This window comes from Schistocerca piceifrons, chromosome X (genome assembly GCF_021461385.2).
Source record: "Schistocerca piceifrons isolate TAMUIC-IGC-003096 chromosome X, iqSchPice1.1, whole genome shotgun sequence".
NCBI classification, from domain to species: domain Eukaryota; kingdom Metazoa; phylum Arthropoda; class Insecta; order Orthoptera; family Acrididae; genus Schistocerca; species Schistocerca piceifrons.
The window spans coordinates 255,980,262-255,999,553 of record NC_060149.1 but is presented as its reverse complement, the minus strand read 5'-3'; the positions used below and the strand labels follow the sequence as shown (position 1 = coordinate 255,999,553).

The 19,292-nt window shown below is 42.6% G+C and overlaps 1 non-coding gene across 1 annotated transcript; it reads right to left on the bottom strand.

The window, feature by feature from the left end:
- Nucleotides 1-494: 494 nt before the first annotated feature.
- Trnas-cga lies at nt 495-569 on the bottom strand. Its single transcript has one exon. It is a non-coding gene; the product is annotated as a tRNA-Ser (tRNA).
- Nucleotides 570-19,292: the final 18,723 nt, after the last annotated feature.

The window sequence follows — 19,292 nt, the reverse complement described above, 5'->3', positions numbered from 1 at the left end:
AATTAAATGTTACGATTGTGGTCTCAATTGAACGACATTCGACAATGAGCGAGTTATCTGAAACACCCTGCTGACGGTTGTGGCTCTGGAAATAGAAATATCTGTACCATTCTTATGACTTGACATACTCTTCCCTTTGCTATCACAGTATTCCACGTGACATCCATACCTTCCTTACGACTGGACATAGTCATTTGCTTTGCACATGTCAGAACACAAAAAAATACTATATAAGCCTGATGCTCAAGGCGAACCTATCACGCATCCCCTGAATATAATACTTCGCCAATGACTGATTGCTGGCAGTACGAAATAATACTGACCGAAAATCAGCGATCGGTGGACATGTCTCATAGAGGTACCACTGAGTCTTAGAAAAAGAGGTGTAATCGTCTTACAAACCGCCAGATGTTAAAAACACGATCGCAGAATGAGATTTTCACTCTGCAGCGGTGTGTGCGCTGATATGAAACTTCCTGGCAGACTAAAACTGTGTGCTGGGCCGAGACTCGAACTCGGGACCTTTGCCTTTCGCGGGCAAGTGCTCTACCAACTGAGCTACCCAAGCACGACTCACGCCCCGTCCTCTCAGCTTTACTTCTGCCAGTACCTCGTCTCCTACCTTCCAAACTTTACAGAAGCTCACCTGCGAATCTTGCAGAACTAGCACTCCTGAAAGAAAGGATATTGCGGAGACATGGCTTAGCCATATCAGCGCACACTCCACTGCAGAGCGAAAATCTCATTCTGGAAACAATCCCCAAGGCTGTGGCTAAGCCAATATCCTTTCTTTCAGGAGTGCTAGTTCTGCAATGTTCGCAGGAGAGCTTCTGTAAAGTTTGGAAGGTAGGAGACAAGGTACTGGCAAAAGTAAAGCTGTGAGGACGGGGCGTGAGTCGTGCTTCGGTAGCTCAATTGGTAGAGCACTTGCCCGCGAAAGGCAAAGGTCCCGAGTTCGAGTCTCGGCCCGGCACACAGTTTTACTCTGCCAGGAAGTTTCATACTGTATGTTACTGTCACACGAGGCTTGGTTCTACAGGTGCACACAAGTATCCATGTTAAAAGCTATACCGGCTTTATAAATCGAGGCATGGCATTACCTCCGAATGAAGTGGTTTTTCCAGACATATACCGTAACACTGAATAATGATGCTGATCGCCAGAGCGTGTCTTATCAGACCAACAGTGCGGTTACACGTCGGCGACGGTGCAACCTCGTAATAAAATTACTGAATTTAGAAAGTGATTTGGCTAAGGAAGGTGGCATGAAACTGGTATTTGCAACTCCCTCATACCGCCGCTAGATATTTCTCCAGTATTTGTAGCGCATTCTGTCTCGATGCCACGTCAAAGTTTCGGCGATAATCCTGTGAGTTATGGGCGATGGTTTATTGAGAAGGATCACAAACGGTAGCTGATGTATTGATTGAAGTTGTAAGTAATGTACACTAGCTTTTCAAATCTCCGGTGTTATGCTCTCCAGTAGAAATGCTGTCTGGGATTTGGAATCAAGTCTTTCCAGTATACTGCATACCTGCGTCAGATTCTATGGAGAAGTCCTTTAATGATTACAGATACTATTGAATCGTAATTTTTCGCACTCTCACATCTCGAAACGAGTCACCTTTTTCGAACCTATCAGCTACAGTAAAATCTTAGATAGTCCCTATGCCTCTTGCAACTGCTGCTATTTCTGCAGCTTTGCACATGTGATCATTCCAATTTAAGCCAGAACTGAGTTGAAGTCGGAGAGAACTGTATCTACCACCTTCTGCAAGCCATGTAGAAACAGACTAAGCAGAGTTACTGCGACAGGACAGTGTTTTGATCATTCGATGGAAATGGGAAAATGTTGTCGTAGTTCCGCCAAGTGTGTAGGATGTGTAAGGCCAGCGCCAAACGAAGCTCGCTCCTGCAACATGAGATAGTATAAATGACAGTTTGTGAACTGGGAGAAGGACATTGATTTTGCTACTGCATTGTGGTGTGTCACCAAACTACATACAAGTACTACAGTCTGAAGCAGATCCGCGTCCCTCAGGGCCCATTTACGTCTATCACTCCAACATACTATCATCATTATTCTGTACCATCCAACAGAGAAAAATTACAAACTATAAAAGCTCCACTAACTTATTCTGATAGAGAACTCGACAAGATTTTTACATCTCTCTCCTCCCATATAACGAAAACAAATACCGTCTGCGTGCTGGCATCGAGCACATGTGGTGATCCCATGAAATATACAGATATTGATCCATTGCACGGACCAGTGTAAACTTGCATCGCCTGTACTATAGGAGAATGACCGTATCCCACAAACTATACTGTAAGTCGTAAGAGACCTTCTCTGTGACCCTGTGTCGTTGATTGAACTTTTTTTCTGCTGTAACACGCTTTGTACACTGCCATACATTTTGGTTTTTTCCGCCGTGACTTCAAGGTCTATGTCAGGTTCTAAACTGACATTAACACGTTCTGATCCATTGCCTCTCACAGAAAACTAGATGTTGCACAGTTTAAGTCATGTTGTTACTGCTGCTACTATAACTTACTCCACACACTGGATGATTTTAAATAAAAGACAGTTACAACATAAGAAAACTGGGAGAGTTTGGCGGCGTTGTGGAGAGTTTCCAAACTGCTGTCCGGAGGTGATTGACGACCTCTACATTTAAACTCATTTGTCACAGTGACGCAATAGCGGATGCCTCTGCGTTCTGTTTCGACTGATTCCTCATATTGCAGACATGTACACGATCACTGTTTTGGTGCTAGCCATCCCCAGAAGGTGTTGCCCCTCCACCAAAACTCTTTCTCCATCTCAAACAAGCGATGTCAGTCAATCATTATGTGGTAACCTACAGCGTACCAGTGGACAGATGGGATGGAAAAGACACCATCGATGTACTGTCATAAAAAGCATCACAATTGATAGTGCAAACAATTTTAGCAATTTTACAGTAATTTCAGCACCGACCAATGATGCGACGGCATGTTTCCCAATTTCCGTCATAGCTAAATCGCCCCTTCTCTACTTTGCGAGTATCATTGCAAATGTAGATAGATGACTGTGCAGTATGTCCATTCATTGTTAATTCTCGAACACATACATCATCAAAGTATACCAGACAGCGCTCTATATATTTCTAGCATCTCGAGCATATTACATAATTTAAGATCTATCTCTATGCGGATGGGAGTTACAGAGCATTCTCGCAGTCTTAGAATAAAATGAGAGACTGAAAGACCCTCCACACTGTCTTTGACCACCCCACCCTGCAGCACCATTACCAATTTAATCTGCAGCTGACCAGAAGTAGACCGCTACATTCCACGTCTCCTGAATGAATGGAGCTAGCCGAGTCCTCGCCCATCCAAGTACACAAGATTTCTCCAGATGCGTCCATGTCGAGGAGGTTAGCACCCCTTATTGGTGTATAGTAACAGATGTGAAAGTGTTGTGATGTAATAGTAGACGGTTAAGAAGAACAAGACTGGTTTTTGTGCATGTTGGAGCTTCAGACGGATGGAGTTAGAAGCATTTTTACGTAAATCAACCGCGCTATCAACTCTAAAGTATTGTTCTAGCGTTTGGGATCAGTACCTGGACGGAATTAGTAAGAGCGAAAATAAACACATGCACTCCTAAGGCTACAAGGTTCCGCACTTAAAACAGGATATAATGTTACACCGCTCCAGTTTCCGACCTATTAGTCATATGGAATGTAATGTTGTTAATATTCCAATGTAAGAAATATATTTCCAGTGCATGACATACATCTTTCTTGTCGGTTTCTCTACGATAAGCTATGGTAACAAACTGTAAAATGAAAAAACGACTTGCACAAATAGCTTCCCAGAGAACTATAGCGTCCACTGTTCACATGCGATCATGGTTCAGAAATTATACTATGCCTGCATCAGTCCTATATGAAATGATCATTAGTAATGGAGAATACGCCTTACAGGGGAACAGGTAAATGCATAGCAGCAGCGTCTGACATGTGAAATTACACATCATGCCGCCACTAACCCTGTAAACAGGACATCTGTCAAGCAAATGTATACACGGGGATTGCAATGCCTCACAAACACCTATCTCTAACTTAGAATCATCTTAATTATGAAAATGAAGTCTTGATTTTATATCCAAGATGCAACAGGAGAATGAAGCACATTGCATAAATCTTCATCCGTTTAGAGGAATGTGTCACATTTCATCACACATGAGATGGAAGTCCTCTGATGACCGAGAGGTTTACTGTTAATGATCGCAAGTAGACACTGCTCTAAGACCCATACGGAACACGCGGTTGTATATGAGTCGAGTGCAAGCTATGTCACACAACTGATGCATCCTGACAGAGCATCAGAAAAAAATGGTCAAGTGACCCGCCGCAACATCTACCCCCCTCTCTCTCTAGTATCCATCATCAGTCTACCATTAAATCATACCTTGTTACAACTCCATCTCAACTGACCGCTCCATCCACTCTCTGTCATCCTTTAACGCAAATGCAAGTAAGTTTAAAGGCAGATAGTTCTCTGTTTTTCCTGGAAAGCACCAGAGACAGCAGTCAACTCATGTGTATCACTATTACCTCAAAGACATACAGTGGAATGCTGCCTTGACGAAGAAAATGATGGTTTCCCTGGTTCGTAACGCTCCCACGACAACATTTTGTCGTACTCCTCTTGCTGTCACATACTCGTTCCCAAGTACAAGAATTCTTCTGCGCAAACCAGAAGACACACAATTACATCCTCAATTTCCCCGCATTTCGGTGTATTTTCTCTCAGTTTATACGTATTTTCCATCATTTTTCGTAACTTTATCGATTTTATGTCACTTTCATCCATGCAATCATGACATGACATCTCGTCCCGTGTTCTAAAATTGTTTGTAACTGTAATACAGCTGCCAACACATAGCGTGAATGCAGTATTTTTTTCTGATCGGGAGGCATAATATAGCACTGTACTCGATTGCATCCAGTTGCCTCCACCCCGTATATTCCGCATTTGCAGTGCGTTTGCTTTGTTTTCTGTACATCTGTGTATATGCATGTCTGTGTATATGTATATCGTTTGTGTAGGGACATAAAGGAACCTCTAGATAGTGGTGAGAACGTTTGCCCTTTGGAGATGTTTGTTGAAAGCAGGACTTAACGATTTCCAGGAAGGGTAACACATGATGGGCGGGGTGACAGGTTAGAACAATCAGGAGGAATGCATTCAGCATTATTCTGGGCTATTTTCGTAAACAGGTTCTGTTAGGAGAAGAATTTCCATCCAAACAAGCTGAGACATCGAGAACGTTCCTACAAAAGCGATCGTTAACTATTTCTGCAGCACTTTACTATTTCTGAGTGGTAGGCTTGGTCCTTATTTACATAGATATGTGATGTCAATATAACATTGAGAAGCCGGCCGCGGTGGCCGTGCGGTTCTAGGCGCTTCAGTCCGGAACCGCGTGACTGCTACGGTCGCAGGTTCGAATCCTGCCTTGGGCATGGATGTGTGTGATGTCCTTAGGTTAGTTAGGTTTAAGTAGTTCTAAGTTCTAGGGGACTGATGACCTAAGATGTTAAGTCCCATAGTGCTCAGAGCCATTTGAACCATTTTAACATTGAGAACATCTTAGCTGCACCTGCACCTGCACCGGTGAGCCACTACGCAAACATCTCGTGCTTGCCTATGAGACCTGCGCTGGACCGCCAGGTATGTGGGGTGGCTGAGTAAACACATTCATGGGCGAAGGCATCTCGCATGTCTCCCTAGGATCCCTAGGGAGAATGCATCCTGTGCTATTCTGGGAAGCAATGCAACATATTTTTATAGTGTGTTCAGAGGGGAGACTTGGCTCTTATTTACATACACCTGTGACAACAGTATAACATTGAGAACCGTTTAACTGTGTCTGTGAGGGTGAGCCGCTATGCAATCATCTTGCTGAGGGTGATCTGCTATGCAAACATCTCACTGGACTGCAGGGAAAAGGCTATGCGTCACTGTGCCAGCAACGGTGTCTAGGTAGACACCTGTTTCGACAGGTATCTCTCAGGTGACAAGTATGAAAGTGATGCTGCCGGCTCATGTACGCGGGACTCAAACTGACACCTGAGTGTGGTTCGGCAGCTGACAGCCGGGTCGTCGCCTTGCAGGGGCTGCCGGTGCACCCAACTCCTGGGAGCGAGTGCAGTGGCATTCTGCATGGTCCAGTGAAGAGGGGACAGCGGGCAGTGCGTGTTTCAAGATTGAATGATTTTTATCTGTGTAATTAAGTGTGATGTGTGTTTCATGATGGTATTCCTTGCACGGCTGGAATAAAAAGAAAGGCGATCCATTTAATTACTTCTTACCTGACCTGTGTCTTTCCAAACAGCAGAGAATGATGATCAAGGGAAATCCAACCCCAGCAAACTAATTTTTTATAAATAAACAATATACATTTAAATTTCCCTTCGTGAGAGCCTTCCTGTCCACTGCAGAGCCGCCATTTCCAGGTAGAGGAGGCGAGGGTGAGCGAAGAGGGGGTGAAGGGGAAGGAGGGGAAATGGGGTGGTGAGGAGGGTTATCGATTCCCTGATTTTTTTAAATAAATAAATAAACTATATTCCACACACTGCCTTGAAATCTATAAATTGTTTAAATAAACAATATTCCACACATTGCTTAAATTGTTCAAACAATATTCCATACTCTGCATTCGATTTCCAGACAAATTCTTTAACTAAATAAATAAACCATATACCATACGCAGCTATAAATAATTAAATAATATTCTATACATTGTCTAAATTGTTTAAATATATTCCATATGCTGCAATCGAATTCCCTCCAAATGACCGATCATCTGAGTCTTTTTCCCTCCAATTTCCGGTAGGGATGGTGGGAGGGGATGGGGGGTTTATCAGAGGGGGGGGTTAATTAATTGATCACTTTAATTAAGTTGTCAATCAAATTGATAAGGGTGAGAGGGGCTATTCGAATAACTCAGACCTGGAACTGTACCTGTAGCAGCGAGCGTGGGGAGGTGGATTGTGAGGGGGGGGGGCAATAGGTTAAGGACCTGTCAAACAAAAGGCAGGATCCTGTTAGCAGAGCAAAGGGTTAAGGACCTGTCAATCGAAGAACGATAGGGTAATGACCTGTCAATCAAAAAATATCAATAGGTTTGCCCATGAGTGCAAATCTGCTCTTACTGTAGGCTACCTGCACTAACAAAATGTGCCACAACATAGTTTGCCCTACTACTGCTGCAGTGGAACTAACATTGGAGTAGGAAAAGATTGATATATATCTTTGGGGTTAAGGGACCTAAGGCATATGTTTGCTTCTATCATAAAGTGTTTTAATTGCAGTCATGTAGGGCATGTGTAGAGGCAGTGGTACAAGCCACAGAGGAACATGGGGAATGATGTGGACTATGGGTGAATTAGTGGAGGTAGTAGAAAGCGTGCTATGGATTATAGTTGAGGAGTATGTGTAGTAGCACAGGTGGTCTGGGGAATGAAAGTGATCCATTTATCTGAAGAGGGAATCCCTGAGCAGCCAACAGGAGTTCCCAGTAAAACTGAATTCAGTAGAAATGAATGCAGATGTGTAATGTGCCATAATAGGTGTTATTGGCGGCAAGAATTATACGATTTTGTGGACACAGTAGTGCATGTGTCAGTGGTCTCAAGCGAGTTAGTGGGTAGGAGGCATTGGAAGCCACCGTGGTGCAAGGTCTGTGGAGTAGGCAGGGTATAGTGATAGAAGACCACTGCATCAGTGATGGTGAATTTTTCGTTGGGGGCAGACAGATTTAAACAGTGTGTGGAAGTGGTGTCTGATGTAAGCAATGCCTACAGCGTGATCCTAGAATTATACTTTCTGCATCAACATAACTGACCTTCAAATACTCATAGTGGGAAAACATTCTAGCTGTGGTACACTGTTGTCAATGTTGATCTGTTGCAAGCAGAGTCTGTTATACAGGGCAATCCAATTAAACCATAAACAATGACATTATGATTTATTTCGCACGACTGTGTGTCTAGGGGCACTAGAAAGTTTCTGCGGGTGAATGTGGAGCCAGACTTACCAGTTAATGTTGTGTAATCGCTAGGAGATAATAGAGTTTTAGATGCCACAGGTTCTTTAGTGATATGAAGTATTGTACATCTACAGGAGAGGGACAGAAGTAAAGTACTGCCTGTAATCATACACTAAGTTGATGAAAGGAACATTGTTGGCCCCATTAGAAATTCCAGATGAAGAAGATTGCTGCACAGGAGGTGTGGGCCATAAGAGGGCCCAGGATTCTGCTAGTACTGTGTCTCGTGAGAAGTTGAAACATTTAAAAGGAACAGAGAGAGTCAAAATGGAGTCGTTATTATGGGAATTCCAAATTCTGTGTTTTTTTCCAAAGACCATTGCTTGCTGCACCAATAAATCTGCACAGGATCCCGACACGAAATGGAAGACCGACGTATCGGAGGCCTTACAAAATACCACGACCACTGCAGTCAGTCTTCAAGGAATTTATAAAACAGTAATTGGCTGACAGGATAAAAGAGGAAAGTAGTAGATCCTGTGGGAAAGTGAGAATTGTAATCGCGTCCAAGAAGTTAACAGATGGATCGAGGAAGTATCGCTACTGTTGCAGTTGTCAACATTTTTAAGTAGCAAAACCATAAAAGACGCTTACCCATTTCGAATTTCACTGGAACAATTGTTGATGGACTTGCAGAGTAGGTACCACCATTTGGAAGTTGCTCCAGAGAAGGAACCAAATACATTTTTAGCACCATTGGACACTACCAATATAGAAGAATGCCGTTTGTATTGAAAAATGCACCAGCAACATTCCAACGGATATTGGACGGGATACTGAAAAGATTAAAACTGTATCAGTGTCTGTGTTTATCGACAACATAATCGTCTTTTCAAGGGATTTGCAGGAACATAGGCAGCGATTAAGGGAAGTGTTTAAGAGGTTATAGACAGCACATTTAACACTGGAAACAGAACAATGTCATTTTTCATTGGAAGAGGTGCCATGTCATCACTAAGGATGGTGTAAGGTTTGATCTGAGATTAGAACGTTCAGTGCAATATTTGCCATTACCTGAAACAACTAAGGAGTTGCAATCTTTTCTCGATCTCACAAACTAATATAGAAAGACTATGAGAGGATTTGTGGATATAGTACAACCACTTACACAGTTGTTAAGAGAGGATATCAAATTGAAAGATCCATTCAGTAGGCTTGCGAGATGGGCATTGAAATAGAGTGAATTTGACTACAAAGTAATCCAGAAACCATGGTAGTGAGATGAAAATGCGGATGGATTGAGCAGAAAAGTAACTGTAAGACAGACATTAGGTCAGCACCTTGAGGAATGACAGACAATGCACAGTGCCAATGAAGAATGTAAACAATACGGTAAACAGCGACAGTTCAATGTGTGTGACAGTTTATTGTGTAGAGAGATGAAACTGGGGCCACGAGTTATACTGCCAGCAAAGTCAAAAGAGGAAGCCCATGATCATGTATTGTCTGGTCATGGAGATTGTAGAGTGACAAATCAGAGAGTGGCGGAAAAATACTGGTGAAGAGGAAGGGAAAATGATGTCAATCAATATGTCTGGTACTGTATTAAGTGTGTGCAGCGTGCAGATTTGAATCGAGAATAGGTGCTATTACGAAGATTGCCAGGGGCAAGAAAACCATTTAATTTTGTTGGGGTGGAAGTGTTGGGACCATTCTACCGAACACTTGCTGTGTACTGCATGGTTGTTATTAAACTGACAGTGTTCTAATTGCTGAAGTGTGGGCTTTATACACTGCAGGAAGCCAAAGCATTGTAGGCATGTTCATTAATTGGTAAGCTCATGGAGTATCCTGAAAACAATAATAGTTCCGCTTTCTGCCACCAGGTGAAAATATGGCGCTGTAAGCAGTCAGAATGTAGTGTGGGCACAGGAAAAGGGAAGGAACGATCAGCCACATGATGATGGTGGTTCTGGCACATTTATTAGGATATAGTCACAAGTTACAATATGTGTTCCATATAGTCTCCTGTCTTAGCAACATGGTGCATTCTTATGATGGCATGTTTGACAGTAGCTCACAGCATATCCAATGTAATCAGAGTAATATGTCATCATATGCTAGTATTCATCCCTGATAGACACAATCTTTCAGATGTCCTCACAACTAGAGGTCACATGGATTTAGGTCAGGGGATTTGGAAGACCACATATCTTGGAATTGTCTAGAGATAATGCATTCATTACCGAAAGCTTCTCAAAGCAAATCTTTCACTTGGTAAGCAACTTGTGGTATCACCCCATCTTGCATGAAAACAGTGGCGCAGACACAGTTGCATTCTTACAAAGCTGGAGTCACATGTTGCACAAGGAGGTCTTGCAAAGCTGGAATCACATGTTGCACAAGGAGATCCTTATAAAGTTCAGACATCACTGTACACCTAACAGGCCCGCAAAGTGCCATCTTCTTGAAGAAAAATGGTCTGAGAATGAAGGAGCTTGTGAAACCACACCACTCAGTCACATAAACTGAGTGCAGTGGATGTTCCTGTACAACATGCAGCAGAGTAGAACCACATATGCAACATTTCTGTGCATTCATGGCACTGTGCAGAGAAAAATGTGCCTTGTCCGCCCAAAGAATATTCTTTGTCCACATGTCATCCATTTGCATGCATGACAAAAAACGAGGGGTGAGGTCATGCTTTGTAGCCTAACTTGGGGCTTCATTTGGTGCACATTCTGAATCTTGTAGGGATACCAGTGTAAAATGCGCCACAAAATCTTATGAACTGTTGACCACGGGAGAGACAATTCCCACAATACAGCTACAGCACTGGCTGCAGAATTTATGGCATGTGCTGCACGGGTAGCTATAGTTACTTCATAAACAATGGCCATGGGAATGGGCCGTCTCCCTCTCACTGGTGCACCCCCTAATTCACCTGTTTATTCAAATTTATTGATCATATTCTTTAGCCAGTTTATTGACATGGGGCTCTTCACAGCTGTTTCTGTCGGCTATATTCCCTCAATGCAGCGCTGCTATTGCCGCCATTCTGATTAAACAACTATAACAGCAGTGCTTGGTATTTCTTCTCAATAGCCGTTGTGTTTCATGTGAAAAACTACAGTCTTCTTAACCCTTTACACCAACAGTCATTTCAAAAAAGAAATCAACACATCCAGAATGAGATCTTCACTCTGCAGCGGAGTGTGCACTGATATGAAACTTCCTGGCAAATAAAAACTGCATGCCGGACCGAGACTCGAACTCGGGACTTTTGCCTCTCGCGGGCAAGTGCTCTACCAACTGAGCTACCCAAGCATGACTCACGACCTGTCCTCACAGCTTCAATTCTGCCAGAGCCTCGTCTCCTACCTTCCAAACTGCACAGAAGCTCTTCTGCGAACCTTGCAGAACTAGCACTCCTGGAAGAAGAGTTGCGGTCCGGCACACAGTTTTAATCTGCCAGGAAGTTTCATATCAGCGCACACACCGCTGCAGAGTGAAAATCTCATTCTGGAAACATCCCCCAGGCTGTGGCTAAGCCATGTCTCCGCAATATCCTTTCTTTCAGGAGTGCTAGTTCGCAGGAGAGCTTCTGTAAAGTTTGGAAGGTGGGAGACGAGGTACTGGCAGAAGTAAAGCTGTGAGTACCAGGCGTTAGTCGTGCTTCGGTAGCTCAGATGGTAGAGCACTTGCCCGCGAAAGGCAAAGGTCCCGAGTTCGAGTCTCGGTCGGGCACACAGTTTTAATCTGCCAGGAAGTTTCAACTTCCTTCTAATTTTTGTATTTGTGAATTCATTTATCATTTCTTGAATATCCAGACTGATTGGCATGCCTGGTTCTGTGGCTAGTAATCCAAGACTGACCAGTTGTTCTTAATTTTCTGTTGTTCATAGGTTGTTCTTTACCCGTTTTAAAGCAGAAAAGAATCTTTCAGCTGAACAGTTGTTTGCAGGAGTACAGTTGTAAATGTTGAGGGCTGTGTTCACATTTGGAGAGATATCGCCAACTTTTTTCAAACCAACGTTCTACAAGGAAATGGAAGAGAGGTCAACTTGTTAACATCTTCTTTCTTCATAGACAACATATACCTTTTAAAATGCATGCATTCTTCACCAAAGTTGTTCTGTATGTCAGAATTGTAAATGGGAAGTTTCCTGCAGTGTCATAAATTTGAAGAGCTTCTCCTCGGTGCACATGTGAAACAAATGAAAATTTTAAGTTATATTCTCTGTAGATATTAACTCCCTTCTGTAACTCATCCTGAAGAGTTTGTGTAATCTTTAAAGACGATATTTTCATTCTTCTCAAGACTCAACACAGTCTGATACTGTTCCTTCTTCGGGACATTTGTGTTCATCTTCTGAGTCAGATGATTCGTCAAAGAATCTCTGGCATTTAATTTGGCGTTTCGTCTTTTGATTCTCAGCAGATGAAAGAGATGGAACTGATTCTGAATTGCTGATCTCCATAAGTTTCTTCTCAGATGAATCCTTGTGAATTGAAAAATATGTCTGAAGCTCAGCTAAAAACATTGCAAGAGAGTCTTACATTTCAACAGAAGTAGAAATGTTTACATCCTTTACTTTGTCAAACTGTTGCAGAATACAACCCCACACTGACGTCATGGAAAGCTGCTTCAATACTACGTAACTTTGTAAGAAGACCTTCAGCTTGACATCTAACTCGGCCACTCCTATTTTCTGAAATTTTTCTTAATGCAGAAAACACAGCTTCCCAGTCTCCATTCAAACTCTTAGAAGCATCCTCACATACACACCATCGTGTTGTAGGCAGCGACTTCAGTGTCATACTCGCAGAATTAAAAAATATTTCCAAGATGTGCCATCTGCCTGTAGAATCTGCAAAGAAGTTGTACAACCCTTGAATTAACTCAAAAAACCGTATCGCAGCCATGCAGCATTTGCAGCCCTTGAGCCAACTAGATTCAGTGAGTGAACCGAACATGGAATGAAGAAAATTTATATTTTCGGTTCTTGAGTCTTTCTTGCAAGCGTGAATATGCACCAGATACGTTGGGTGAGTTATCGTGTGACTGATCTCTACAGTTGCCAAATTTCAGTCCATGTAGTTCTAAAGAATTCAGAACTGCTTCAGAAAGCGTCCCTACAGTGTGACCGGCACTTTTTTTTTTTTTTTTTGTAAAACGCAGGAATCTTTCAACTGAGAGCCCATCTTCATGTATGTATATATTTAATATATCTGATGTAGTATCCGGCGGTGGATACATATGCTCCCCCTCCCTCTTGCGGGGCCACCGCATTGCCACCCTCGCCACCCCCGCCAGTGATCCCGCATGCTATTCGTTCGTTTCTTTCGTCAGTCGACTCGACTGAATCGAGTCTGTTTAAATAAAACTTTCTTAAGCTTTGCATGTGACTGGATTATTTTTTATTCTGTCGCTGCTTGGTAGAACGGGGTTTATGATGAAACATTATTTATGGTAGAAACCGTTTACTTTATTTTATTGTTTACTTCAACAATATATTTTCAAAAATGGTAATAACCATAAAGCATAGAACTAAATGAAAAATGACCACTGTGTGCAAACAAATGTGGGCTATGGGTCAATTGTAAGTCGTCTACACCGAAACAAACTTTTGCCTTCTCATACATGTCTCTAGCGCTAGAAAAGTCATTGGAAGATTTTCTTGGTTCCAGAATTGCAATGGTGACTTCATTTTATGATATACGAGGGTTGCCCAGAAAATAGTGCACCACTTTTTTTTCTCAGCCCAAAACAATGCTACGAATGCGAAACGTTGCGGACCTTGGAATAATCTTGGATGAACACCTAAACTGGGAAGAACAAACAGTCACAGCTTGCCGGAAATCGCTCTCCTCCCTACATGCAATTCAAAAATTTAGAAAAATATTTCCAACCCATGTTAAACAAAAATTAGTCCAAACACTAGTCTTGCCTAATCTTTACTACTGTGATGTAGTTCAACATGGCACAAATAATGAAAATTCGAGATGCCTCGAGCTAGTGATGAATGCTTGTGTTAGATACGTATGCAACATACGGTTGTATGATCATATCAGTCCTTCATACTCCCAGCTAGGTTGGATACGCCCACATAAGGCACGCGATCTCCACACGATGTGCTTACTTCATCGATTTCTTAGCCACTGGTGCCCCCAATACTTATCTTCTCACATTAAACACCTATCATCATTCCACAACCGCAATACCAGATCGGATACGTCTAGCATCCTGGCTGTACCTTTACATAACACAAAATCTTTCTCCGTGCCATTCTCCATCTCAGCCATACGACTATGGAACGCGCTCCCCTGTGATCTGCGTCTTATTCAAAACCACTCAACATTCAAGAGGGAACTTAAGACTTACATATTAGGGACGGTATAGCCACCATTGTTGTGCCCCCCCTCATCTTTTTCTTTCTCCTCTCCATCATAGCTTCGAATTTTACCATTCTATTTCTCTTCCTCTAACCTATCTACCTCTTCTATATCTCTTTCACCCCATTCCATCGTCTTATGTCTCTGCTTGATGAGAATAACTCACAAGCTGCAAGAATATAACGAGTAAATTCCCAACTAGCAATAGGACTGACACTCATAAAAGAAAAATATGTTTACTTTCATATACATATTATTATTATTATTATTATCATTATTATTATTATTTTTATTATTCTTGATTGTTATAATTATTTTTTGATTGTTATAATTATCGTTGTACTACTTTTATAATCTCTATTTTTTTTCTTTAACATTAATACTGTATAACATGTTATATGTCCTAATTTTCTGTAGACACTGAAATTTGTTGAATCTGAGTATGCCTGGTTAGGTGTAAGAGAGGGCCTGAAGGCCCTAATCTTGCCAGGTAAAATAAATGCATACATAAATAAATATTATTTGAAGTCTCCTGAGTGAGCGCGCCAAGCTTCCGTCATTTCCGACTGATAGCGTAGCTATAGAACACATTCTCTCCCTCCAGAAAAAGAAACTGTCGGGAATATTCACAAATGCTTGTGCAGAGTCTATGGAGCGTCTGCTGTCGACAGAAGTACAGTTAGTTGCTGGGCACTGAGGATGAGGTCCTCAGAAGGCGGTTCGGCGGAGCTCCACGATTTTCAGCGGTCGGGGAAACCTTCCACGCCTGTCTCATCTGACGTGTTGTAGCGAGCTGATGTTGTTTGGGCCATTAAAGGATGCCATTCATGGAAGACATTTTGAGGACGATGAGGAGGTGATTTACACAGTGAAGCACTGGCTCTGCCGACAGGACAAGGATTGGTACCGACAGGACATACACGCCCTTGTTTCACACTGGAGGAAGGCCATAGAACTGGATGGAGATTACGTGAAAAAATAGGATGTGTAGATAAAACACTATTTTTTCTGTGTGTAATTGTCATTCTGTTCGATAAAGAATTGTTGAAGAAGAAAAATGCCGTGCTTTACTTTCTGGGCAACGCTTGTAGTATCAGCACTACATTCTAATACCATTGAGCTGGGTGATGCAAGGACTTTGGGGATAGATATGTTAGCGTTTCATCGTTTAATATCGCAAGTTCATTTTCTCAAAATACTGTGCCATCTGAATTTTTAAACGAGTTTGCGTTCGACCTGGGAATGTCGTGAACGATTGTGCATATCTCAAAACTAAGTTACCAGATGGTCGAGTTCGAGGTTCTCTCTCGTGGTGTGTTGCTAATTTGTGATTGCAGCAGCACCTTCATTTATTTCTTTTTGTTTTGGCTCTTTCGTCAGATAAACTGACATTATGAAATTACATATCCTTCTTTCTGTTGATCCCCGTCGTCAGGAAACTTTTCTTCTGACTCATCAAATTTTGATGATGTATGAGGTGGCGACAGTGTGTCAGGAAGAAACTCCAAATGACATGCCTATGGCCAATTCTGATACTTTTTGGCTGAACCTGTGCTTCCCTTTATGAATTTTAGGAATCTCGTAGATTCTCCCATGTTGCTCGAACAGCCTCACCTGTCGGTCAAGCCACATACAAATTATTTTATTTCATATGATGCATTTATTACTAAAATATTACATTTTTTGGAAGTATTTGGACACTGGTGATTCACACCACACCATCGCTTTTTAATTCTTCATGGGAAGGACAACTATCTCCAGCTTAGTCAAATATGTATGTCAAGAACTGTACAACGTTTTACAACCACTGTGTTTACATTAACCAGCAAAGGAAATCTGGAAGAAAATTCAGATGGGATTGATGAAATGATCGCGATTTCCTAACTGCACTGGCAGCATAGATGGGAACCATGTTAGAATGAAGTTAACTTGTTTCCAATTGTACTGCTTGCAGTTATTGATTACGATTACAACTCCATGCTTAGCGACTTTTGCAGCTATGGCAGACAATGGGACAGCACCAGTTTTGAGAATCTGCGTTTTTCCAACAATTCACACGAGGAAAATATGCTCTGCCTCCGACACCGTTGCCAGGCACAAACATGCCCATCCCTCATGTGCTGAAGGTGATGAGTTTAAATTACAAACCTATCTGTTGATGCCTTTCCCCAAATCAGCGGTCTTGGAAGATACTTTCAATAATAAAATATGCAGGGGCTGTCGGGTGATGGAATATGCCTTCAGTATAGCCACTCAAGATTGATGAGTCTTTCTAAGGCTTATAGACTTACAATTGATATTGCAGAAGCTGTTGTCGAAGTGGCATATTTGTAGCTGAAATTGTAGTACAATGGCACCATTAGTTTGTGCAATTACATTATTATTTCAACTGAACTGTGTTGTGTGCAACAATATTCATTTTGTACTATATCATTCAACTGCCCATTTATTTATAAACAAAGAAAACACCTGTTTTATATACAGGGTGAGTAACCTAACGTTACCGCTGGATATATTTCGTAAACCACATCAAATACTGACGAACCGATTTCACAGACCGAACGTGAGGAGAGGGGCTAGTGTTATTGTTTAATACAAACCATACAAAAATGCACGGAAGTGTGTTTTTTAACACAAACCTACGTTTTTTTAAATGGAACCACGTTAGTTTTGTAAGCACATCTGAACATATAAACAAATACGTAATCAGTGCCGTTTGTTGCATTGTAAAATGTTAATTACATCCGGAGATATTGTAACCTAAAGTTGACGCTTGAAACCTCCGACGTTCAGTTGCGTGTTGTAACAAATACGGGCCACGGTCGGCGAGCAGCATCTGCAGGGACATGTTTACGATGACGACCGTGTTTACGAGTGTGGCTGTAGTGCACTGTTGTGGTTTGGTCTAGCTGTCGCAGTGTCCGCATGTAGCGCTTGCTGCTATTGTTATTCTGCATTCGTCTCCGCACGCAGACCAACTGTAGTACACCGTGTTACCAGACGTCTGTGATAGTGTAGTGTTGCAGGAACTGTGACCATGGTGTATTCGAACTCTGAAAAGGCGGAGATGATACTCATCTATGGCGAGTGTCGACGAAATGCAGCTAAAGCCTGCAGGGTGTATGCAGAACGGTACCCGGACAGAGAGCATCCAACGTGCCGCACATTGCAAAACATCTACCGCCAACTGTATGCAACAGGTATGGTCGTAGCACGCAAACGGGTCCGTAACAGGCCCGTCACAGGAGAAGCGGGTGCAGTTGGTGTGTTAGCTGCTGTTGCCATGATCCCACACATGAGTACACGGGACATTGCGAGAGCCGGTGGACTGAGTCAAAGTAGTGTCATTCGCATACTGCATCGTCACCGCTTTCACCCGTTTCATGTGTCGCTACATCAGCAATTACATGGTGATGACTTTAATCATCGAGTGCAATTCTGTCAATGGGCATTAACAGAGAATGCGTTGCAGTTCTACCTGTTTACCGATGAAGCGGTTTTCACAAACCACGGGGCAGTGAATCTACGGAACATGCATTACTGGTCCGTGGACAATCCTCGCTGGCTCAGACAGGTAGAGCGACAGCGACCGTGGACTGTAAATGTATGGTGCGGAATCATTGGCGACCACCTCATTGGTCCTCACTTCATAGCAGGGGCCCAAACAGCTGCAACATACATCGCGTTTCTACAGAATGATCTGCCAACGTTGCTCGAAAATGTCCCACTGGAAACGCGTCGACGTATGTGGTATCAGCATGATGGTACACCTGCACATTCCGCAATTAACACTAGGCTGACCCTTGACAGGATGTTCGACGGGCGTTTCATAGGACGTGGAGGACGCATAAATTGGCCAGCCCGTTCTCCTGATCTTACACCTCTGGAGTTATTTCTGTGGGGTGCGTTAAAGGAGAATGTGTACCGTGATGTGCCTACAACCCCAGAGGATATGAAACAACGTATTGTGGCAGCCTGCGGCGACATTACACCAGATATACTGCGGCGTGTACGACATTCATTACGCCAGAGATTGCAATTGTGTGCAGCAAACGATGGCCACCACATTGAACATCTATTGGCCTGACATGTCGGGGCACACACTATTCCACTCCGTAATTGAAAACGGAAACCACGTGTGTACGTGTACCTCACCCCTCATGGTAATGTACATGTGCGTCAGTGAAAAAGACCAATAAAAAGGTGTTAGCATGTGGACGTAATGTGCTGTTCGAGTCTCTTCTGTACCTAAGGTCCATCACCGTTCCCTTTGGATCCCTACGTAATTCGGTGCTCTCCGATACATACGATCGAACAGCGGAGGAGTGGTACTCAAGCGTCAACTTTAGGTTACAATATCTCCGGATGTAATTAACATTTTACAATGCAACAAATGGCACTGATTACGTACTTGTTTATATGTTCAGATGTGCTAACAAAACTAACGGGGTTCCATTTAAAAAAACGTAGGTTTGTGTTAAAAAACATACTTCCGTGCATTTTTTATGGTTTGTATTAATCAATTACACTAGCCCCTCTTCTCACATTCGGTCTGTGGAATCGATTCGTCAGTATTTGATGTGGTTTACGAAATATATCCAGCGGTAATGTTAGGTGGCTCACCCTGTATACTTGTGTCAGTCTTCTTCCTTGTCACAAACCCAGATTTCCAGCTTTATGTGAGTGGTCACTTTAACTGCTTCAGCTATCCAAGTATGCTTCATGTTCGAGCCAAATTCCCAGTTTATCAAATACTACTTCTGTAGTGCCCCTTGCCCATTTTCCGCATTGCTCACAGCGTCTCGCATGATTCCCGCAAGAGGGTGGACATAGACTACATCCACACTGAAGA